Genomic DNA, 8,772 nt, shown 5'->3' with positions numbered 1-8,772 from the left:
GGGAGTATAGCTCAAGTGGTAGAGCATATGCTTAGAAAGCATGAGGTCCTGGGTTCAATCCCCAGTACCTCCTTTGAAAAAAAAAAGAAAAGTAAATAAACAAATAAACCTAATTACCTCCCCTCCCCAACATAAAAAAAAAATTAAAAAACAAAAAACAACAAAAAAACCAAAGAGGCGTTATAAAGCAATTTTCCCCATGGATAATAAAACCCAGATTAGTTTTCCTTTTTAGAACCCATGTCATTTAAATCTCCCTATTATTAATTACAAATAGAAAGATATTAGTAAGGATAAAGTCTTTATTTCTTCTTTAAATACTTTACATATAATTTGACTTGTATTTATAGAATCAAAGGAATGACACTGTAATTTATAAATGCTCCATCATATAATATGATTTGTCTATCTTTTATAAGTATCATTTTATTTTCAGGCTTTAATTGATACTTCCCCTTTCTGAATAGAAATTATCATTCATGAAATGACTATAAATTAACTGGAGTCAATAAATAGAGTACTCTGAAGATGGGACTATTTTACCAAAAGAAGACAAAATAAATAATTGAATGCAATATAAAATAAATAAATTAAATAAGGTAAAATGAATTCTGTAATGAATAAAGTAAAATGATACTGTAAACACACTACCTAATGAAGGAATGATAAATTTGTTTGCTGGCTTAGCTGTCTGTATCTGTTAGAAGCTGAGAAAAAAAGCAGTAATGAAATTTAGAGGGGAAAGAAAAAGCATGTGATGAGCACAGAAGTGTATCAAAAAATATACTTATCACTCTACTAAAATCTTCAATATTTTAGGTTCCCATAGAGGGCAATATTGTATAAAAGATGGTGAACCAAGAATCTGCCAATTCATCTTTGTTGATGTGCTTTAAAGAAAACTGCTGTTACCATAAATTTGGTGCTGTTCTTCCCCTCAAACTCTGACTGATAGATAAAATGACGCACACAGAAACAAAGAGCAGAGAAAATTAATTTGGTATCCTACTTAATGGTAGATTACTTGAGTGAATAGCCTCCAGTTTCACCTATAACTGGACTCAATCACCGAATCTCAGACAGTAGATTGCATTCTGTCATACAACTACCATACATATGGAATTATTTAGTCTAGTAGAAATATTAATGGAATAGTGCCTTTTTCAATGCCTGAAAGGTGAAAGGTGATCTAAAAATAAGAAAGCCATGTAACTATTTCAAGTCTAGCATCACTGAATCACAATAATCTCTGTTTAGTAAAAGGGTGTTGCATGAGTGAGACCTGGGTGACGTGGGGGAAGGACAGTAGAAATTAAACAGGGACAAAGCCATAGCACAGGGAAAAGGCATAGAGAATGGAATTTTATACTTAGCTATAGATCTTCAAGTTATTTCTATCACCAAATATGCATGCACTCACTTTCCTACCTCTCCTATAACTTGAAAAATAGTTGCTTCACCAGAAGTCCCTTCCTCTCCAAAAGACTAAATATAACTAACTACAACTTGAAGCATTTATTCTCAAATGACCTTTATAGTAACTGCTAATTTGTATTGAGATTATGCTGACAGTAGTAAAGGAAGGACATTGTGCATGTATAATACAGTTAAATCTCTATATTACTTTGAATACCCAATTATCTGTAGATTTCAATGCATGTGGTGATATGGAGCCCATGGATGATGGGGCATGCTCTAATGGTCTATCAGATATGCCTCAGATGCAATTCTGAAGGAGAGATGACTTTGTAAGTTTCCCTTGCTATATGATGTCCTTTCCAAGATTATTATGATGATTATCATATAGCAAATATTTCAAGGCTAACATAAATGAACTAAAATGAATAAAACTGTAAGTCAGATTTTTAGTCCCTGAGTCATAAGAAATAGAAAACTAGACTTTTTATTTAGGATATTGCCTTCTACATGAAGGTCAAACTAAAGTAAAATAAATTGTTTAGTTTAAATTAACTCATGCTAATCTTTAAAGTTCATTACTTATCAAGTACAATTCCTCAAGTCTAAATAACTAATATTTCCCAATCTGCCAAACTAACTAAGGGGTGTGTGTGTTTGCAATTAAGCAAAAGCTATATTTGAAGCAATCTAGTTTATATTCTTATCTCAGATTTCCAGATTATCCTGGATGGAGTTATTCCTCCAGCATGAACCACTCTTCCATGCCTACTGTTAGGGTGATGCAGGGAAACAAGCTGTTTGTCAAATTTAATGTTCTCTGTCATTGCTGTCAGCAGAAGTTTGTTTCAATATGCTTGCTTTCATAATACATTCAATGCCAAAATTATGTTATCTCCAAATCATTTTTAAAAGTACTTTAGAGTTTACAAAAGATGTTCCCATAGATTGTTTTGAGTCTCACAATGATTCCATGATTAATGCGGTATTGTGAACATTGTACAGGTTAAAATACTGAGACCCAAAGCAGCAAATCTGGAATCTACAAGAGGACTCAGTGACTCCCAGCCCTGTCATCTCTACACTATACCAAAGAGTTTCTCTGAATGGATCTGTCTAGACCACGCTCTTTTATATAATTCTATAAGCTGGATAGCCTTTCAGGTGGCCGTCTAAAACCCTACACTCTTTAAAACATTTGATGGGATAGGATTCATGCTTTCAACCTCTCTATGTGGCAAGTTATCAATAATTCAGTAACATTCAAATTTCAATCAGTTCCACAAATATCTGGTACACAAAAGCTTATCTAAATTAGAATTCGTCTAAAGGGCCATACAGCAAGAAGGATTTCAGTCAGGCTTTAGAAATACTAAGCAATATTGGGAATCATAGTTATTGAAATATGCTAATGGGAAAATAAAATAAGGGAAATTTATGAGATTTTTGCTTTCTTTTTTATTGAAGTACAATTGATTTATAATATTAGTTTCAGGCATACAACATAGTGATTCAATATTTGTATAGATTATAGTTCATTTAAGTTATTATAAAATATTGGCTATATTCCCTGGGTTATACAATATGCATCCTTGTAGCCTATTTATTTTATGCATAGTCGGTTGTGCTTCTTAATCCCTTACCCCTATCTTGTCCATCTTCCCTTTCCTCCCCTCATTAGTTTTATCTCTATATCTAAGAGTCTATTTCATTTTGTTGCATTTGTTTGCTTTATTTTTTAAATTCCACACATATAAATGATTACATGCAGTATTTGTCTTTCTCTGTCTGACTTACTTCACTAAGCATAACACCCTCTAGGTCCAGCCATATTATTGAAAATGTCAAAATCTTCAATCTTTTTTATGGCTGAGTAGTATTCTATTGTATATCTTTACCACATCTTCTTTAGCCATTTATCTATTCATAGACACTTAGGTTGCTTCCATGTCCTGGCTATTGTAAATAATGCTGCTATAAACATTGGGGTGCATGTATCTACTTGAATTAGTATTTTCATTTTCTTTGGATATATACACAGTAGTGGAATTGCTGGATCATATGGTGGTTCTATTTTTAGTTTTTTGAGGAACCTCCATATTGTTATATATGGCAATGGTATCAGTTTACATTATCCCCCCAACAGTGTCCTAGGATTCCCTTTTCTGTACAACCTTGTCAACATTTTTTTTATTTGTAGATTTTTGATGATAGCCATTGTGACAGGTGTAAGGTGATATGTCATTATGGTTTTGATTTGCATTTCTCTGATGATTAGTGATGTTGAGCTTCTTTTCATGTGCCTGTTGGCCATCTGTGTATCTTTTTTGGAAAAAAAAAGTCTATTTATAACTTCTGCCCATTTTTAATCAGTTTGTTTTTTGTGAGGTTATACTTTCTGTGTACTTTTATTTAAATTATACAATTTTTCTTTTTTTTGGTGGAGATAGGAATGAATCAGAGAATTTCTCAGATCCATGCTATTGATATCACAATCTAGATTACTGGTTGTCAGTTTTTTGTGACACACACAGATACCCACAGAAACAAGAGTTTCATACAACAGTTCTTACTATAACTATGTGCAGAGTACATTTAATACTTTACTTTTTGTTCTATTCAATCTTTTTCTATTTAATTCCTTTTCATAAACATTTGAAATGCTAACCTTTATCTGTTAATGTAAATGCATATCATGAGTCATCACCTGCATTTTGAAAAGAAATGAATCTGGACTCATATATATCTATAAACTACTGAATACAAAAAAATCAAGTCATTTCTATGATTTTATAATTGGAACTTTTTCTAACTTTTCCACTAAGCTGACTATTTTCATAAATCTTTTAAAAAAACACTGGTTTTATTTCACAAAGTGACCGTCAATACACAATGCCACTCTTCAGAGAATACAGGTCCAAAGAGGCAGAGCAAGTTAACATATGACCATAGAAACAAACAGAACTTTCAGTTATATGATAACACTGCCTGTTAATGTAGACAACAATAAAGTAACTAACATATTAATTCCCTTTAGGATTTTAATTGTTTGCAATTATAAATTTATAGACAAACACTTAGAAATCCCAAACTTCCAATTAAAAGGAGAAATGAGAAACCATAAAGCCATGAAGGAAGCACTCAGTATTTTTTCATGATTATTTGTGGGAAAATAGAAAGTGCATACTTAATTGCATCATAGACACCTTAAGGCTAGACTGCTTTTAGAGTGCCACTCATAAGCTCATTTTAGTTGTGCACTGTCTATAGTGACAATAGTTCCAACCTAACTCTAAAGTAAAAAGATAAAACAACAAAGAAAATCCATGCTTTTCTTTTGTGAAATGTGCAGCTCCAATTTTAGGGGGAAAAAAATCAGTGCTTCAGAATAAAGAAGAAAGAAGGAAAATGGAGTGGAATGCATTATTGGCCTTACATTGTTACTCCTACCGGTATTAAAGCCCTTTGCTGCAGGACTTTGTAGTTCCTTCCAATAAGAGGGCTACCATATTTTTCCATCCCTTTACTTTTGGATTTGCTACATGATGTATTTTGGACAATAGATTGAGAAGAAAGTGCCACTATGCTGGTTCCAAACTGAGGTCTGAGAGGCATAATAGGTTTCTACTCATTCTCTTGTAATTCCATTATCACTGTAAGAAGAACATGCCTGGGTATGTGGACTGAGGCCACCCAGTTAAGATGTCCTAGACAAGTCCAGTTTAGAACAGAGCCCCTAGCTGACCTGTAGATGCGTGAGTGAGGCTGGCAGAGCCCAACTAGATCAGCTGACCCCTGCTGATCTGCTGATTTACAAGCAACACAGGAGCAGAGAGGAAAAGGCAGACTTTATTAATGCAACGGACATGGAAATAAATGAAGCTTTAAGTTACTTATTAATATTACCCTCATTATGTAAATAATCGCAGACTAGCAATATATAAATTCACTTCAGTACTACAAGTTGTGAAGTTTCAGACAATTTTAAGAAGTCAAATAAATGCGTAAGTTGCTGAATTTTTGGTAGTTTGTTACATGGAATTATTTAACTGACACATAAAGTTGCTTTCCTGTGTCTAAAACCATTTTAAAAATATTTTCTTCTTCTTAATATATAATGTGAATTAAAACAAGAAAAATAATGATCACATTTTTATCAGAATTTATTATATGATTTAAAAATTTTTTTCAATAGTAAGATTTTTTAAAGCACATTTTAAAAATGTGACTAAATTTCAAGATTTTTCTTCACTCTGTTAAGTTCTGCCATATTCTTGGAGCAAACACATTTCATATTTCTTAACAAATTTATTATTTTATTGCAAAGGTAAAGATGGAGTTCAAAGTAGAAATTTCACTCATAGAGTCAATAGGCTTTTTTTTCCCAGTGAAGATATAGAGTAAGCCACATTAAAAATAAAACTTAAAAAAAAGGATTTTGTTTCGGTACTAATTGATCCTAAATGTATGAAGGAAGACATTTTTTTGACTGATATCATTTGTGAAAGGATTAGAGAACCATCAATTTTACTGGGAAGCAACAATTGTGGAGGAAGCAGACTAAACTATAGTAAAATGCACTCATAACAAGACTCTCAACATGAGTTTTCATACTGGGGTAATTTCGTCTGCTTGAAGTAAAGGAAAATTCATATTTCATTGATTCATACTTACAAAGATCATTATTCTTTGTCCAGTCAACAATATAAAACAAAGAAACAAAGAAGTAATAACCACATAATTTGATTTCTAACTTGAACAAGGCAGTTGTTGATTTGCCCCTTTCTCTTTTTGTTAAAATTAACTGAAGATATATTAATATTTCTATATAAGAAATATGTTGACAAATGGTTAGTATGCATCAAATCCCTCATCTTTTGGATTCTAAGAAATGGAAATAATAATAACTCCCAAATAATAATATAAAGTAGTTGCAATGACCTCAGCAGTAATAGTGCCACCACTAGTTTGACCAAGCAGGGCAGTGACTGTAACAGCACCACTATTTCTTGAACCCTCATAGGAGTTGGGCAATGTGCCAAATGGTTCCAGCTTTCTCCATGAAAAAACAGTCAAATTTTAAAATAAAATTCAGGCCAAGTTGGGATAGGTCTTGGGTGAACCATTTTAGAGTGCACAGATTCTGTAAATGTAGCTGTTTACGGCCCAAAATGAGTTGACAAATGAGAATAACAGTAAAAGAACAAAAAAAAAAGAGGAGAAGTAAATAAGAACAGAGTGGAAATGAAGTCGTAGCCTCATAATAATACTTACAGCAAACACTGAGTGAGCCTGGTATCTCCTAAGCAATTTGCTTTATTAACTCACTGAATCCCATGAAAAAATCTAGCTCATAAAATACAAATGAAGATATTGGTGCACAGAGGGGCTAAGTGTCTAGGTTGCCCAAGGTAGTAGGATTGGCATGTGAACTTGATTTGTCCAGCTCCTGAGTTCACAATTTTAACCTTAATGACCTAGAAATAGGAAGAGAAGCACTAAGATGATAAAACTATTTGGCTCTTTCAGTCCGTAGTTTTCACAGTACTAGTAAATCTTCCAATGACTTACATTTCAAAATGTCTGAATTAGGAAACAGAGAACAACATCACAGTGGAAAACAAAGTGAAACATTAAATTGTTCCTAAGATAAGTTTAGAAGCAATTTATTATAAAAAGGAAATCCTGGCAGACAACAGTCAATAAATTGAATACATAAATAGCAATTATAAGTAATGTCGGCTTAAGACTTAAGAATGTACCTAATCATAAGAGAGAATAATAAGTAAAGTAGCATATACAGCCTGGTTTGACATGGACAGTGAGGTATCCTGTCTACCTGGCTTAGCATTTTCCTGGCTTTTTTTTTTTTTTTCATTTTCTTTAAATACAGGATAAGTATTAATAGTCACAGAAACCTATATGAGGTTGCTGGACTCAGACTTTCTATTCCCAGCTTCTGCCATGTCTTCTTCTTATATCACGTGAGACACATGTGCAACGCACAGAATTCTTACCTTACTATGTGGTTAAGAATGAAAAGCTAGTCAGTAATAACACATCTCTTTTCTTCTTCCCTTAGACCACTTGATTCTCAACTTAACTTCAACTCTCTTTTGAGCTCAGCATTTAGAATATTTGTTGATAAAATGAAGGTGATGCTTGGATAATTGCCAAGTTAGCCAAGAACCTAATTCACGCTGCTGGGGTGCCATGCAGGTCCTGAAGCCTGCCAAACGCATGAAGCCACCAGAATGCCAATCGGGGAGATCAGTGGGCAGTAAAAATCATATCTTCGTGTATGTGAAATATGAGTGGGTAATAAATAATGAGCAGCCCTACCACAGAGTTTAAAGAGATTATAGAGTATAGTTCAAATATTCTCACTACAGTGCTTTTGCAATATATTGTATGACATAATTTGCAACTATTTATATTACTACTTGACATGCTTTATTTTGCAATGGTGCTCTTCTACAGCAATGAAATTTAAATCTATATAAAAATTTTAAAAGTATTTAAATTTTTTCAAAAAATGTTGATAAAACATCAACATTTATCATCTGCTAAGACAATTGTGACATAATTTCCTATTAAGATAAACTCTGCAAATCTGCTAAATAAGCTCTAGGATCTATCTAAAACATTATAGGTAGTTTAATTAGAATGTGTTTTGGAGTGACGATTTGTCATACAGAGCTCCAGAATGGTGTTTATGTACCATTTTGTGAAATACGAGTTTTCATTTAGGTCAGATGACTTCTCCTAAATTAACTGCTGTCATTTTCAATGATAATTTTTCTTCTGTATTAAATGAGATCTGTTAGTACTGGTCCTTTAGAAGAAAAATAATACCATAAAAAGTTATGATGTCATTTGAAGACAGCATACTCAGAGATTTAAAGCATGCACTGGAAAAAGTTAAATTCAATAATGGTCCAAATTATTTTTCTCCAATTCTTGGAATCAAAGTAAAGCTACTAAAAGTTAATGTGACATTTGATATTATTACAAGTGTCATTGTAAACCCAACTGAAATGCAACACTGATGGTAAAAGTAATTTGTTTTACAATTAAAATTGCAGAATTTGGTAGAGCAAAGAATCATGATAGAAACAATATTTTTGCTAAAATAAGAAAAAACAAGAATGGACTTGAAATGTACTTAAAGTCAGTTGTGGTACAGGCATAATTTGTGATTGATTCTGAACTCAATTATTTTCCAAATGTAAAGAGAAGGTGTACTTGTTATAACTTCCAAATATTTGGGTGTGTGTATATATATATGCATATGAAGCTAGAGTAACTGAACTATGGTATTTTTGTCAGGGAGATGATGGCTGATATACATACATT

At 32.6% G+C, this 8,772-nt stretch overlaps 1 non-coding gene across 1 annotated transcript; it reads left to right on the top strand.

Moving 5' to 3' along the window:
• On the top strand, positions 1 to 73 carry TRNAS-AGA (transfer RNA serine (anticodon AGA)). Its single transcript has one exon. It is a non-coding gene; the product is annotated as a tRNA-Ser (tRNA).
• Positions 74 to 8,772: the final 8,699 nt, after the last annotated feature.

This window comes from Camelus bactrianus, chromosome 2 (assembly GCF_048773025.1).
Source record: "Camelus bactrianus isolate YW-2024 breed Bactrian camel chromosome 2, ASM4877302v1, whole genome shotgun sequence".
NCBI lineage: Eukaryota > Metazoa > Chordata > Mammalia > Artiodactyla > Camelidae > Camelus > Camelus bactrianus.
Note: the sequence above shows the minus strand (reverse complement) of the source record. Positions and strands in the feature narration are given on the sequence as shown.